We start from the raw sequence: 16,325 nt of genomic DNA, 5'->3' as shown, positions 1-16,325 counted from the left end.
TCAATAACAAGGCGCCCCCAATCAATACCAGCTTACAATTATATCACCACCTCGTTCGCCGCTCTAACAAGCCCCTAATACAGAGAAACAGAGCTCTATTGTCCCTGACACACACACACACACACACACACACACACACACACACACACACACACACACACACACACACACACACACACACACACACACACACTTTCTATTTAATACAATTCAATTATCACTCTCTCAAGCTCTTGTAATTTCCTTATTATCTGTGCTTTTGACATTTGATCTACCATGATGTCTCTCTCTTTCTCTATTTTTCTCCCTCTTTTTCTTTTTTTCTCTCTTTCTCTCTTTTTCTCTCTTTTTCTCTTTCTCTCTCTCTCTCTCTCTCTCTCTCTCTCTCTCTCTCTCCTTGCAGCTTGACTAAATGATCAATGCTGACACATTGTCAATAGCCCATTCGGCCCCTGCCAATAGTCCCCCTACGTATCCATTATTACACTTACACCCGCGGAAGACAGATAAAGATGGCCGTAAAACATTAGCAGTCAATACGGCACAAATAAGATGATCATTGCCGCAGCAACGCCATGAGCACATCAGCGTCAATACTTACAGTTACAAGCTCAGCTGATCCCATGGAGTACATGGCAAAGTCATAGTAAGAACATGCGCCCAGTGTGGGCTTTGACTCGGGAATTCATTTCACACATATCCTCCTACTCTTCTGATCCTCCAAGTACTGTTCATTTCATACATTATCGGAACACATCCGTATTTCACAGTCACACACACACATTCTCATTCCTATTGAGCCTGTTTTCTTTCCGCTGTCTACATTTCACACATATTCTGCATCCTATTTCATCCTTGTACTGGGGTGTAATGGATTGAAGACATGTAAAGGGACTTTCCATTGCCACATCGGGTGGAGTCTTTATGCTGCCGGAGTCTATGTCTAGCCCTGTGAGCTGGGTTTCCAAATAGCTTAGCTCAGTGCTAACGCAGCATCAAGGCTCCATTTAATGCAATGACATGGAGGAGGCTATCCGGCTATCCGACCCATGCAGACTGGCCTACACAGGGAGTAGATCCCCCCCCCCTCGATCACAGCCATGGTGGGTGGGGGTATGTGAGCCTTAGCTACGCTCAGGGGATAAGAGCCACTACTGCCCAATCTTGTGGGAGACCGTGGCTATGGGTGGAAGTGTGTGTGTGTGTGTGTGTGTGTGTGTGCACTAGTTCACCAGCAGCACGGTGCCTCTCTATTACACACATTCTCGATACCACTGACCATATCATAACAAAAATAACATCCACCTTAACATGATCAGAAACCACCATAGCATGATGGACTAAAACCAAGCCGTGTTAAGTTATTTTCCCCTGAAACCCTTCTCTCATATCCACTCTTGCCTCGTTCAGATTCCCGATTTGGTAACATTCATTTACTTTAAACACGGACACGTTGTTTTTTATTCCACTGTACTAATAGGATCAACTACTCTAACCTTTCTCCTCTATCTCTTGTACTCCCTCTGTTTTGCCCTCTTTCCCCCCTCTCGCTCCCCCTCCATCTCTCATTCACTCTGTGCTGTGGCCACGTGCACTGGGACTGTGTGTGTGGGTAGATTTAGAACCGGGATCAATAAGAAATGTAGAAATCAATGCACTTAGCACGGGGAAATCAATGCGCCCTAATCAGGATGCCAATGGCACAAGTCAAAACAATTAAGAGAGAAGAAAAATGTTTAACAACCTCTCTTGCTTACACGACGAAGGGAGAGAGAGAGGGGGAAAGACAAAGAGAGAGAGAGAGACGGAGGGGGAGAGATAAGAGGAGAGTACTGTGGGGAATCGGTGAGAGTGAAAGGAGAGAGGAAGGACGTGTTGAGCGAGGAATGAAGGAGGGGGGGAATAGAGTGATGCAGAGAAGAAGAGAAGGATCCATGTGAGAGAAACAAGGAAACTCAATATAAGAGACGTCTTTTAGACGTAAGAGTAGGAATATACTCTAAATATTTCACAATATATGGCAGTTGTTCGGCTTTCAAACGAATACGAAAACAAAGAAACACTATACAGCTGCTCAAGGTGATTTTCAGAGAAAAAGAACCAAAATGGTGGTCCTTCACTCCTTTCATTTATGGTCACTGTGTGAATAACGTGCTTCTGTCTGCGTGTTGGTTGGTCAGCACGGCCAGTTGGCGCAACGGTCCATCAGATGGCCAAATGAAGGGTCACTCATTCATGTGTGATTATGTAAGTCCACCTGTCAATCAATTCGTCCAACTAATACAATACAATTATTACACCCCAGACGCTACGGCTGACCAATTGTGTTCCGGCTTTCCACTATGGTATCTAATAGTATCCAATCAGGAAAGAAGAGAGCGGTGCCGCGGGATAGGTGAGAGGGGCGTGCAGGGTTTATTTGAGGTCGATCAATAGTTGCACAGCCTCCCCGACCCCCAGCTTTTCCTGGCATTACTTGTGGTGCAAAAATCAATGGTGAGGCCAATAACTCCTCACTTGTGTGTGGATTAGTGAACTAGCAACTAATCAGGGAGTTACTGAATCTGACACTGGGGCTATTAACCTATCGATATGACACTTGCACCCATACACACACTTGCATACTCACACAGACACTCACGTACATACCCTCATACCCAGCCAAACCCAAAGGTATTTTGCTACGTCATATCCACGCACGCGGGCGCGCACACGCACGCACGCGCGCACGCACGCACACACACACACACACACACACACACACACACACACTCAGAGAGAGAGAGAGATAGAGAGAGAGAGAGATAGAGAGAGAGAGAGAGAGGGAGAGAGAGAGAGGGAGAGAGAGAGGGAGGGAGAGAGAGAGAGGGAGAGAGAGAGAGGGAGAGAGAGAGAGGGAGAGAGAGAGCGAATAAAGATACAAACAAAAACGTGAGCAAAAGGATCAATAAGAACGATAGAAATCATTGTGTAAAAACACTGCACCTTGGGCAGACTATACAGTCTATTTACAATTGAAAAAAACTATTTGTATATATAATACAAATGTATATAAGTTGAGTTTAGCCTATTAAGGATGTATTCGCTTGGTTAAACATTTTATTCTTTAGACGTCACATTTTCTATGGCATCCTGATACTGACAACTAACTGCCAATGCCCAAAATGTATCCAGCCAGTTCAATAAAATGACTTGCATGAACCTCCTTTATATTGTTTATAATATGTTATGTCTGTCTATGTCATTTACAACTGATTCAATGGTTATTATTTCGTCAGGATCGTTACGTGATGAATAAAACATTATAGGGGCTAATGAAGTCTTACAGCGCATTACAATAACAACATTGTAACATATTATTTAGGCTTTCAATAAAATGTTACCAAAATGTATATTGCTTGTTTATACGTAGGTACATTCATGTATAACAGACAAACATAGGTGAACATCATTTTAGGCCTGAAAAGGGGAAAGGGCCACAGTCCAGTTTCTCTTCACTGTCAGCATCCCACTGTAGAAATAAATGCACTCAGCATCGAACAATCTCCCCCTTGTTCAGCGAGAAAATGGGGTGCAATTGCATAGATGAACACCCTCTACCTCAGAATGGTAGTCTCAGACCATTACCGCTGGACATTGGATTAAGAGACATCCACTCACATGACGTAATGACCTTGCTGAGCCGCCGTAGCATCATTATTTACTAGTGGACGAGGGCGATAATTAGAAAGCAAGCAGGTATTTTATGAGTGTTGGGTGAGAGGCAGTACACCACCCGGGTATAGGGAACGGTGTACGTTAAAAATGTGAAGACTTCTTGTGCAATGAAAGAGAAACAGCGGTATTATGTATTCTGGTCTTTTCTTGTCTTTTCTGTTCTCCTTCGATAGGGAGAGATCATTTCCAAGTAAGTCCATTGACGAGGGCTTTAAAATAGCATGACTTGATGTGTTCGAACAACGTTTGACAAAAGATATGGGAATTCTATTCAACAAAGGGAAAGTACAGAGGAGGGATAAAGTGTGAGCGCAGTGTGCGTGTGTGCGTGTGTGAACCATGAACCGGTGTGTACGTACGTGCTCTAGGAACCGCAAAAAAAATGGGGAGAAAGAGAACGACAACTGCGCGAGAGAATTGGAAGGAGACCAAAATATGTCAGAGAAAGAGAGATAAAAAAAAAGCAGAGAGATGAAGAGATGCTGGTGAGGAATGGGGAGAGGCGTGGAGAGGGCATGCTGAGAGTGTTGGGCAGTGATAAGAGGGAGAGCCAGAGTCCAGCCCAGAGAGGAATCAACGGAGGTTACGGCATTACAGGCACAAAGATGGGAGACTGGGGGCCCCCACATATTCGGGATTAAGGAACATATGCAGGGGAGTAAAGAGGGATTAGGGGAAAAAGGGAGGTAGAAAAGAGAGAGAGGGATGTTTTGGGAGGGAGAGGGGAGGTATCGAGATACAAGTGCTTGGTGAGGCGTATTTCCACCCTCCTTTCATCTTTGGCTGGCTCCCCCCAAATCACCCCCCTCACCTTTCTCTTTGAACCCCTGGGCTGGTGAGATTGGTGGGGAAGTTAAGAGGGAGAGGCAGCCGCTCGCTGGCGCCATCCGTTGACTGTGGTCTCTCACTGCACTGAAATCCCAGTGCCAAGATAATCAGCCCCACAAGTATATTGATGCATAGCAACAACTAATTCTTGTGATTGGGAGGGAAAGGAACCTCTATTATTATACTACAGAGATGTGGGCGTGCCAGAGGGAGGAACCTCTAGTATTATACTACAGAGATGTGGGCGTGCCAGAGGGAGGAACCTCTAGTATTATACTACAGAGATGTGGGCGTGCCAGAGGGAGGAACCTCTAGTATTATACTACAGAGATGTGGGCGTGCCAGAGGGAGGAACCTCTAGTATTATACTACAGAGATGTGGGCGTGCCAGAGGGAGGAACCTCTAGTATTATACTACAAAGATGTGGGCGTGCCAGAGGGAGGAACCTCTAGTATTATACTACAGAGATGTGGGCGTGCCAGAGGGAGGAACCTCTAGTATTATACTACAGAGATGTGGGCGTGCCAGAGGGAGGAACCTCTAGTATTATACTACAGAGATGTGGGCGTGCCAGAGGGAGGAACCTCTACTATTATACTACAGAGATGTGGGCGTGCCAGAGGGAGGAAACTCTAGTATTATACTACAGAGATGTGGGCGTGCCAGAGGGAGGAACCTCTAGTATTATACTACAGAGATGTGGGCGTGCCAGAGGGAGGAACCTCTAGTATTATACTACAGAGATGTGGGCGTTACTCCAGAGGGAGTAATTAACAAATTAGAGTGAACCCGTTTGACTAAACCCAATGTACATTTGATTAGATTTTACAATTTTTCTGTAAAAGGAGAAATTGCGAACTTAAATTAAAGCGTTTTATTTATTTTTTGTGTCTCAAAAGGAAAATTTAACAACAGTTAGCAAACTATATAATTGTGTGTTTTTACACTAGTCAATTATTGTCATAGAATCAAAACTCCTAAGCTGATGACCAACAAATGTAGAAGTCTGAAAAGGGTCTGTGTGTTTCTGTGAGTGTGTTTACTGCAGAGTGAACGTGTGTCATCAAGACAGAGTGCATGTATTAAAGCAGTGGTGGCTGAGGGGTGAGGGGTGTGGAGTGTGAAGAGGGTCAGGGGCTGAGGGATGAGGGGTGTGGAGTGTGAGGAGGGTCAGGGGCTGAGGGATGAGGGGTGTGGAGTGTGAGGAGGGTCAGGGGCTGAGGGATGAGGGGTGTGGAGTGTGAGGAGGGTCAGGGGCTGAGGGATGAGGGGTGTGGAGTGTGAGGAGGATCGGGGGGGCTGAGGGATGAGGGGTGTGGAGTGTGAGGAGGATCAGGGGCTGAGGGATGAGGGGTGTGGAGTGTGAGGGGGATCAGGGGCTGAGGGATGAGGCGTGTGGAGTGTGAGGAGGATCAGGGGGTGAGGGATGAGGCGTGTGGAGTGTGAGGAGGGTCAGGGGATGAGGGATGAGGGGTGTGGAGTGTGAGGAGGATCGGGGGGGCTGAGGGATGAGGGGTGTGGAGTGTGAGAAGGATCAGGGGCTGAGGGATGAGGGGTGTGAAGTGTGAGGGGCATCAGGGGCTGAGGGATGAGGGGTGTGGAGTGTGAGGAGGATCGGGGGGGCTGAGGGATGAGGGGTGTGGAGTGTGAGAAGGATCAGGGGCTGAGGGATGAGGGGTGTAGAGTGTGAGGGGGATCAGGGGCTGAGGGATGAGGGGTGTGGAGTGTGAGGAGGGTCAGGGGCTGAGGGATGAGGGGTGTGGAGTGTGAGGAGGGTCAGGGGCTGAGGGATGAGGGGTGTGGAGTGTGAGGAGGGTCAGGGGCTGAGGGATGAGGGGTGTGGAGTGTGAGGAGGATCAGGGGCAGAGGGATGAGGGGTGTGGAGTGTGAGGAGGGTCAGGGGCTGAGGGATGAGGGGTGTGGAGTGTGAGGAGGGTCAGGGGCTGAGGGATGAGGCGTGTGGTGTGTGAGGAGGGTCAGGGGCTGAGGGATGAGGGGTGTGGAGTGTGAGGAGGGTCAGGGGCTGAGGGATGAGGGGTGTGGAGTGTGAGGAGGATCGGGGGTCGAGGGGGTACACCAGTCAAGGTCAAGTGTTAATTCGCCACACGGCGAGGGGAGGAGAGATGTAGGGAGAGTGGACTGAACGAGGAGGGAGAGGTTGGGGTGACCACCACCACACCAGTGGCTGAGGGACAGGAGCAGGACATTCCAGGCGGAGCAAGTTCGATGTTCACCCCCTCCCTCCTCCCTCTACCTCTCTCCCTCTCTACTCCACATCCCCCGCCAGCAGCAGCTTGACCACAGGGGTCAGCCTCAGTCGAATGAGGTCAGCCGTCTGGGATGAAATTGACCCTTGGCCCCCTCTGCTTGATGCCTGCTTGCATCCCAATCACCTGGACAATGAACCCGCAGACAGTGGTGGTTATGGGTTTGAGATTGTGCGACTGTGTGTGTATGTGTATACAAGACGCTACAATATTTATACACCACTTTGTATAGATGGGCTACTGGTTAAAATCATGTTTAACACAAAATTGACTTTCCGTTTCTCGTTCGGAATTATTTCCTCACTGCGGATTGTCAGCGGCAGCCATTTTGTTTGATCAGAAGTAATATCTGGTTCATCACTATTACCCTCTGGCTACTAATACTAATAATCAGTACATAGGGACATTGATTAGTCCCTGTGGCATGCTGTCGCATTTCCAGTCCATTCGTGGTCTGACTACCAATGCCCATGCCTGCATAAATCTATCCATCGGGTTAAATCTTTCTCTGACTTTGCTCTTGATAGTGTTTCCACAATTCATTGAGTAATGTTAGCCACATTCAGAACCATTGAGTATATGGAAGCTTCAGGGAATTAAGGCTATATGCAGATGTTTATTAGAGAGCTTAAACACATAACTCCCAATTTGTTATCAAGAAAATACATCGTCCATATTGCATATGAGAGATAAAATGCTGAAATTGCATCAAATAAATAACAACGATGCGAATTCAGCAGAACTGATTGATAAAAGCGAACACATTTGCTTTGTGGACTAACATATATTTTGGATGGGGAAAAGGTGCCGGTTTGTATGACAGTCCTTCACAGAAGAGCAAAAGTTTTCCTCCAAAAACTTTATTCACGTGTGAACAAAGGTCGATATTTCTATTCGTTTTGTGGTGTTGATTGTGTCCACCGTAACGACGTCGTTATAGCACAAGGAGGAGCGGATACGATGCAGGATATAGGCTGCCTACTTTGCAGTTGAGGTCTGTCGTCATTCGCGAGAGTGACCACCTGCCCTTTGACACCGGGTCGTTCTAATGGGCTGGGTCTGGCGACGGTGGGTGACAGAAGCTCTCCAAAAATTGATGAAATAGGCAATACTAAAAACACCCTCTTTCGGTAATAATAATAAATATCTACCGTGACAAGTTAGATGTTTAGTGTGTTCCTGCGAGCTTTAAGACTTTTGTAAAATTAGAGAAATGGTTTCAGTAATTATTTACAGGTTTGGTTTTGATGTTTGCTAGTGTTGTTGTAGGACCACTATTTATGCGGTTATATTGCAATGGATAGGCTTTTATCTCGATACGTGTATTAGGTTTTTATGATCTATCCAAATCAGGGCTCTCCAACTCTGTTCCTGGAGAGCTACCGTCCTGTAGGTTTTCGCTCCAACCCTAATCTAGCGCACTTGATTTTAATAACTAGCTGGTTGATAAACTGAATTAGGTTAATTACAACTTGGGTTGTAGCGAAAACCTACAGGAGGGTAGCTCTCCAGGAACAGGGTTGGAGAGCCCTGGTCTAAGTTATTCTGCGGCACAGTCGTACTCGTGAAACCTTGACTTCTGGAACAATAGGTTGGCCTACATTCAGTAGAGGTGTTGCCTATTATGTTGGCTACTATCTTGTATAAAGGCCTGGCACGTTATTTTCATGCATGTTAAAACTATAAATGAAATGTCCATAACGCATTTATTATGTTCATTTAAATAACATCATTATATTATTCTTGAATCATATTTATATTATTAGGATTATTAGGATGGTGATTGTTATTATTATTACTCATCGGTTAATATGCATTTGACACAGTTGTTTATTGGGAAATCAGTGGATAATGATGAAATATTTGTCAATTCATTCCGACCTTTACAACACTAAAGAAGAAGACGGAAGTAGCGACCATACAAATACATTATATTAAAATGAAATGTTCAGGGGGAATATTCATATGCAAAATAATTAGGCCTAGTTATTTAAATAAAATTCGAAAATCCTTTGACGGTAATTTCCTACTAAATCCAATGATGTTTTACATTTTCCCACGTAAAAACCTCGTTAAATGAATGTCAAAACATGGAGCAACTATACTTGTTGCTTTATAAAAAGAGGAACATGCTCATTCGCTTTCTACGTCCATCTAACTGAGTCGTCAAGGAGCTTCTCGTTAGAGGCATTACCCAAACTCTGCCCAAATTAAGCCGCATTTGTCAAGTTCATTCAAATCGCTTACTTGATCAATACCTTGATCAGAAGGAATACATGATGCCAAATAGCCTATTGCCTACATCATCACTGTATTGCATTTTAATAAAATAGGATTTGGAATTAATCTTCAATTTTCAGGAATAAAAAAATATATATATTTCATATTGCTTGAGGAAAGCCCACTTCATACAGTTAATCATTATTTAAATAAAATCGTATCGACTTTATACTTTGGTAGAGAACGGTAAGAATTATTTCATTGGGCTACTAAGAATAGATGAATTGCATATGAGCATATGCACATTTCAGTAGCGTACAATATGAATATGAATATGAATATTAACATAATTTGGCATATCTAGCCTACTTGAGAAACATTTTAAATGCCAAAACATGTAAATGTATATATCCAATATTGCTTTAGCAGTCCAAATACATGAAGTAGGCTAACTTCCAATAAGGTTTGGTAAAAAAAACACAAAAAAACCCCGCTCACATTAGGTTGATTGTATACATGATATCAAACCAAGTGCGCACATAACACATTTTATCCTAACACTTATAATAATACATTATAAAGGCCCATATAAAGCATAACTCATTATACCTTCACGCTTTAAGAAAGTAAAGAGTTACCATTAGTAGTGCTCACTTTTAACTCATGTTACATGGTTGTACATTCATCGACTTTGGAAGTCATTTACATGACGTATCCGTTTTCATCCATAGCCTACCAACACAGTGAGATTTACTGCGAGTTTGTAAGGCTATTCTATAGAAATGAGAAAAAGCTGACTTAAAGTGCACTTAGTTTCATATCACGTGAGTACAATCAACCTAATGTGAGGCAATTATTTTTAAGTATGTAAATGATGTCCACAGTTGATTCATCTACAACAATGTAACATGAGTTAAAAGGAGAAAATATGTTACGTCTTCAACATTTTAACTGACATTTTGGGGGGAATGTAATAATAATAATAATAATAATAATAATAATAATAATAATAATAATAATAATAGAAACAAAAACAGCCTGAGGAATTTGTGAAGCTGCGAGGGAGAAAAATGTAAAGTGAAAATGTGTTTCTGGCTGTGTTCATCGTTAACCCAGTCTCTAACTAGGGGTGAAATCAAATTGACGTTGTGGGGCACACCCTTGACCGATAGGATTTCTATTTATTTATCAGCCTATAGCTTCTGCTTGAAAGGGAATTATTCTGAAATGTGTAGTGACCACAAGCCACTGCCATGTGTTCTACCTGATATGTGTTATTATGATGACAGCTTTGATGTCAGAGAGGCTGTATATAAGTCTGTAATGACTGTGCGTATGTGTGTGTGTGTGTGTGTTTGTGTTTATGTGTTGTGTGTGTGTCTCTCTCTCTGTGTGTGTGTGTGAGAGAGAGAGAAAGAGAGAGAGAGAGAGAGAGAGACAGAGAGACCATAATGAAGTTCGCATTGCCAGCAAATTAACACGAAGCAATTGACATGAAACAAAGCAACAAAAATACCATGAACAAGTTTAATTAGGTTTCAATCAACTGCCAAGTGTCTGCCATACAACAGAAACACAGGATTCCCATTGGCCTCCCATTGTGCCTCGCTTGGCTGAAATAACATGTAGCAGGTGCGCGGGTGAGAAAGATACAGGAGCTTAGAACTGTACGCGGACAGCCGAGCCAAGTGAGTCGCTTCCTCTCCGTAATCTCTGACAATTTATAAATGGCAGGGCGCTCTTTAAAGGGACAATTCCCTCCTCTTAATTGATTTCTCATAATTAACTCAGTCTGTTCATCGATTTTCCCATGACAGCGTATCGGCCTTGGATATACGCTAACACACTGGTCTGCTCACAGACTTTATTATTTTCATGTTTACCGAAGTCATCTGGAGTGCCCCGGAATAAATATTGACCACATTCGATAATAATTACGGTTCAACAGCAGTAAATAATCAAAGTTCAGGAACAAAGGCACCTCGACCCGCAGTGCGAGTATGAGGTCATCATTATAGCTTATCACTAGAATCTACCTGTAAAAACCGCATCTGTTTAAATCACATTTTGATTATGTCGGTAGCCTACAACTACGTTCCTCGTGAAATATCAAGCTTTACAACAAAAATGTTGTTGTGAGGGAGGAGTGTGCTCTCTCCCCGGTGGCATGGAGCACCTGAAGGTCAACGCCTATGGCGTGGGCAGTGTCCAAATGAGTGGCCTACAGCTGCAGTTTACCCCCAACATTATGGCTGACCGACCATCTTGTGTGCGTTGTCATGGGTCACAAGTCTGCTCAAAGTGGCAGAATTGGAACATGAGGATAAACATATAGTTATAAAGGCCTACAAACTGTGATGAACTGCAGTAATTGATTTATATCTGTTTTATTGGTAATCTTGTTTGCAAAATTGATGAATAGTACATGGACATGTTGATGAAATTGATGAAATATCAAGCATTTTCTGTTTGATAGGAATGTCATTTCCGTGTAATTGGACTTTACACGTGTAACTGGAACTTGTATGTGTAGTGCAGCCTATTTCATATGGTATAAAAATATATATTTTTAAATTCTAATTACATGCTCCTATTGATATATCACAATTCTCAGAGGTCTCTGGATGCTGTGGATTCAGCTGGACACCGCTGAATGTCTATACAATGGAATCCATAACAAATACAGGAAAACATTCTGTTGTTTTTCATTCATGTAGTTTGCTGTGTAGCTGCTAACCCTCATCTTAAAATATATAACCTCCATGCAGAAACAGAGCTGTATACCATAGATTCATTGACAAAACCACAACATGCGTTTACAAAAAAATAGAACACCAAAATTGTAAATGCACAATCTTATAAATAGGTTTAAATGAGATCTTATTAAGAAGTTATTCCATTACAACAGCATATAATAAGAGCTCCACTTTGGGAGGGAGTATAGATAGGTAGCTAGTAACTTTACTTTTAGTTTTGGGTTGCCAGATTGCAATTCACTGTTGGTAGGGAGGGATACATCTAGAACCCCCCTCACCACCACCCTCCTCCCTCAGCTAACAGCATGGTGAATCAGTGATTGTTAGAGCCTTTTGCACTGCCAAAGGGGTGAGATAGAGAGAGCAAGAGAGCAATAGTGTGTGTGTGTGTGTGTCTGTCTGTCTGTAAGAGAGTGAGAGAGAGAGGATTGTTGGGGCCTCCCTTGTAAGGAAGGCGAGGGGGGGGGGTCTGTCTCATGAATTTAACGCTTTAAGGTACTCTGTCTGAGGCACGTGCATAAGGCCCCTTGTGAATAAAAGGACCTCTGTCCATCTGGCTTTTTCAGAGAGAGAACGACGAACGGAGGGAGGGAGAGAAAGCAGGTGAGAGAGGAAAGTGGTGAAACTAATAGTTAAGGCAGCAGTACAAAGGTGTGGAAGGGGGTTTGAGAGAGAGAGAGAGAGAGAGAGAGAGAGAGAGAGGCAGCCTTGAGGGAAAATCGAGTGTGGGGGCGCAGCCACTGAGGTAGTTTCATTGAACAGCCACAGTTAAGACCTGGTGGGTTAAAAGAGGCCCGTCACATACACAAGTAGCGTTAAAAAACACTCACCTTTAATCTGTACATGTCCTTCAGCCACATTTTCTATACCTCTTGTGCTCCATCTCTCCCTCATCCTCCCTCTCTCTCCTACTCCGCATCTTGGCTGTTTCCATGACAACTGAGTTGCCGGCTCTACAGAGAGAAAGGGGGAAAGGGGGCACGTGTGTGTGTGATTGTGTGTGTGTGTGTGTGCGTGCGTGCGTTTGTGTGTGTGTGTGTGTGTGTGTGTGTGTGTGTGTGTGTGTGTGTGTGTGTGTGTGTGTGTGTGTGTGTGTGTGTGTGTGTGTACAGAGGGAGATTAAAGCTGGGGCAGCAGGTGATGGACATCAGCTCATGGCCCAACCACCATGTGTGCCTAAGCTTTAAAGGAAGAAGTTATTCAACAATAACCGTTGTTCTTTCATAATTATATTCAAGAGGGGAATATAATGTGAATGTCAATACAGTACTTTCTATTGATTTATTTTGGATTCATTTAATCAGATAAGCAAACTATTACAGCCAAAGAGTATGAGACAGTGACAACTGAATCTATGGCATTCACACATTATGTTTCTTGTTTCATTTCAGTGGAACATAAACTCAATATCAAAAAGATTGGGAAGGGCTACTGAAAATGGAGTAGAAAGCCTGATATAGGAAATAGCCTTGTTAATTGCTGCCATGTGCAGGTTCATGAGAGATAAAATTGTAAATTCCATTAATATGAAAAAGATAGACATTTCAACTCAATAGAAAGCCTGCCCTAGGCCACACCTGTGATCTTCTCAAACACCAGAACCAAATTCTCGCATGAAGGCTGGCCTCTGGCCTGCTAATGGGTTTATGGATGTTAGACAGACTACATCTGTGGGCAGAAAACATTGAGGAAAGGTGGCAGATGGCGAGACGACACAAGGCAGAAAGAAGGGCGCGAGGTACAAACCTTACAAACCGACGTCTGTGAAATGCAAGCCGAGGACTTTCTCATTAGAGTCAATTACAGCAGGAGAGATATTTACATGTTGCTCTCCTGAAAAGAGACGGACAGTGAAATCTCAAAAATCGATGACTCTGGCCCAGTTGAAAGTGTATCCATGCCGTTTGGCCGATCGGTTTGTGGTATCAGGCTGGGTGAGGAAGGAGATGGGTTCTGTCAATTCAGTCAAAGTATCCAGAGGTGGACTGGTGTAGGATTTTCTGTTTCTGCTGCCCAGAGGGAGAGGGCGAAAGTATTTCGAATCTCAGGACGAGAGCTGTGTCCTGCTTTGCTCTCCGGAACAGAACGCCGCTGAAAGGAGTGATAACTGGAGTGTTGAGGTGGATTGACTGAAGTTCAGGATCCCCATTGTCTGTAATGCAGGCGGTTTGGTGCGACACAGACCCGATGGCGAGTGCGAGACTGAGGAGACCCTGTCTGTCCTTCCGAGTTTCGATGCAGAATGTTTGCTGGATAAAGTCACGCTAGGGTATATAAGTTATCCTGTTTAGAGCTTTTGTTTCGAACCCACTACGGTGTTTCAGGTGCCAAGTTTATGGTCATGTTGCTGCAGTATGTAGAAGGGAGATTCCGAGGTGTGAGAATTGTGCAGGAGGGCATGGGGCAAAAGAGTGTGTCGTTTCAGTGAAAAAAGAGGTGTTTCAATTGTGGGGGTGGTCATGTTAATGGGGATCAGAAATGTCCTGTGCAAGTGAGACAGGTTGAAGTTTCCAGGGTGAGAGCAGTGCAGAAAGTGTCATATGCTGAGGCAGTGGGGAAAGTAGAGAATTGTGGGCTAAGGGTGAGGGAGCCTGAGAGGATCCATGTGAGTAGTAGGCCAGTACAGAGTGACCTGAACAGTTTGTGCTTTAGTAAGGTTGGCTTCTTGGTGTTTATTGCTATGGTCATTAAGTGTCCCACACAGATGGAAAGGAAATCCCAGAAGATTGAATTGGTAGTAGCAGCAATAGACCATTTATGGAGTTTCAGAGATTTTAGTGCAGAAGAACTAGAGGGGGGTTAGAGGAGGGGCTCTGTTGGGGTAGTGGGAAGGGGTCGTGGGTTTTGTTGGGATGGTGGTATATACACAGTATATAGGGTTAGATGGTGGTATATATACAGTGTATAGGGTTAGATGGTGGTATATACACAGTATATATAGGGTTAGATGGTGGTATATAAACAGTATATATAGGGTTAGATGGTGGTATATATACAGTATATATAGGGTTAGATGGTGGTATATATACAGTGTATAGGGTTAGATGGTGGTATATATACAGTATATATAGGGTTAGATGGTGGTATATACACAGTATATAGGGTTAGATGGTGGTATATAAACAGTATGTATAGGGTTAGATGGTGGTATATATACAGTATATAGGGTTAGATGGTGGTATATATACAGTGTATAGGGATAGATGGTGGTATATACACAGTATATATAGGGTTAGATGGTGGTATATAAACAGTATATATAGGGTTAGATGGTGGTATATATACAGTATATAGGGTTAGATGGTGGTATATACACAGTATATAGGGTTAGATGGTGGTATATATACAGTATATAGGGTTAGATGGTGGTATATATATACAGTATATAGGGTTAGATGGTGGTATATATACAGTATATATTGTTAGATGGTGGTATATATACAGTATATATAGGGTTAGATGGTGGTATATATACAGTATATATATATAGGGTTAGATGGTGGTATATATACAGTGTATAGGTTTAGATGGTGGTATGTATACAGTATATATAGGGTTAGATGGTGGTATATATACAGTATATAGGGTTATATGGTGGTATATATACAGTATATATATAGGGTTAGATGGTGGTATATATACAGTATATAGGGTTAGATGGTGGTATGTATACAGTATATATAGGGTTAGATGGTGGTATATATACAGTATATAGGGTTAGATGGTGGTATATATACAGTATATATAGGGTTAGATGGTGGTATGTATACAGTATATATAGGGTTAGATGGTGGTATATATACAGTATATAGGGTTAGATGGTGGTATATATACAGTATATATAGGGTTAGATGGTGGTATATATACAGTATATAGGGTTAGATGGTGGTATATATACAGTATATATATATATATATATATATATATATATATAGAGTTAGATGGTGGTATATATACAGTATATATAGGGTTAGATGGTGGTATATATACAGTATATAGGGTTAGATGGTGGTTTATATACAGTATATATATATATATATATATATATATATATATATATATAGGGTTAGATGGTGGTATATATACAGTTTATAGGGTTAGATGATGGTATATATACAGTATATAGGGTTAGATGGTGGTATATATACAGTATATAGGGTTAGATGGTGGTATATATACAGTATATAGGGTTAGATGGTGGTATATATACAGTATATATAGGGTTAGATGGTGGTATATATACAGTATATAGGGTTAGATGGTGGTATATATACAGTATATAGGGTTAGATGGTGGTATATACACAGTATATAGGGTTAGATGGTGGTATATATACAGTATATATATAGGGTTAGATGGTGGTATATATACAGTATATATTGTTAGATGGTGGTATATACACAGTATATATATATGGTGTTAGATGGTGGTATATATACAGTATATATAGGGTTATATGGTGGTATATATACAGTATATAGGGTTAGATGGTGGTATATAAACAGTATATATATAGGGTTAGATGGTGGTATATAA

The sequence above is a fragment of the Salmo trutta genome, chromosome 36 (assembly GCF_901001165.1).
Source record: "Salmo trutta chromosome 36, fSalTru1.1, whole genome shotgun sequence".
NCBI lineage: Eukaryota > Metazoa > Chordata > Actinopteri > Salmoniformes > Salmonidae > Salmo > Salmo trutta.
The sequence above is the reverse complement of the archived record's forward strand: the minus strand, read 5'-3'. Positions refer to the sequence as shown.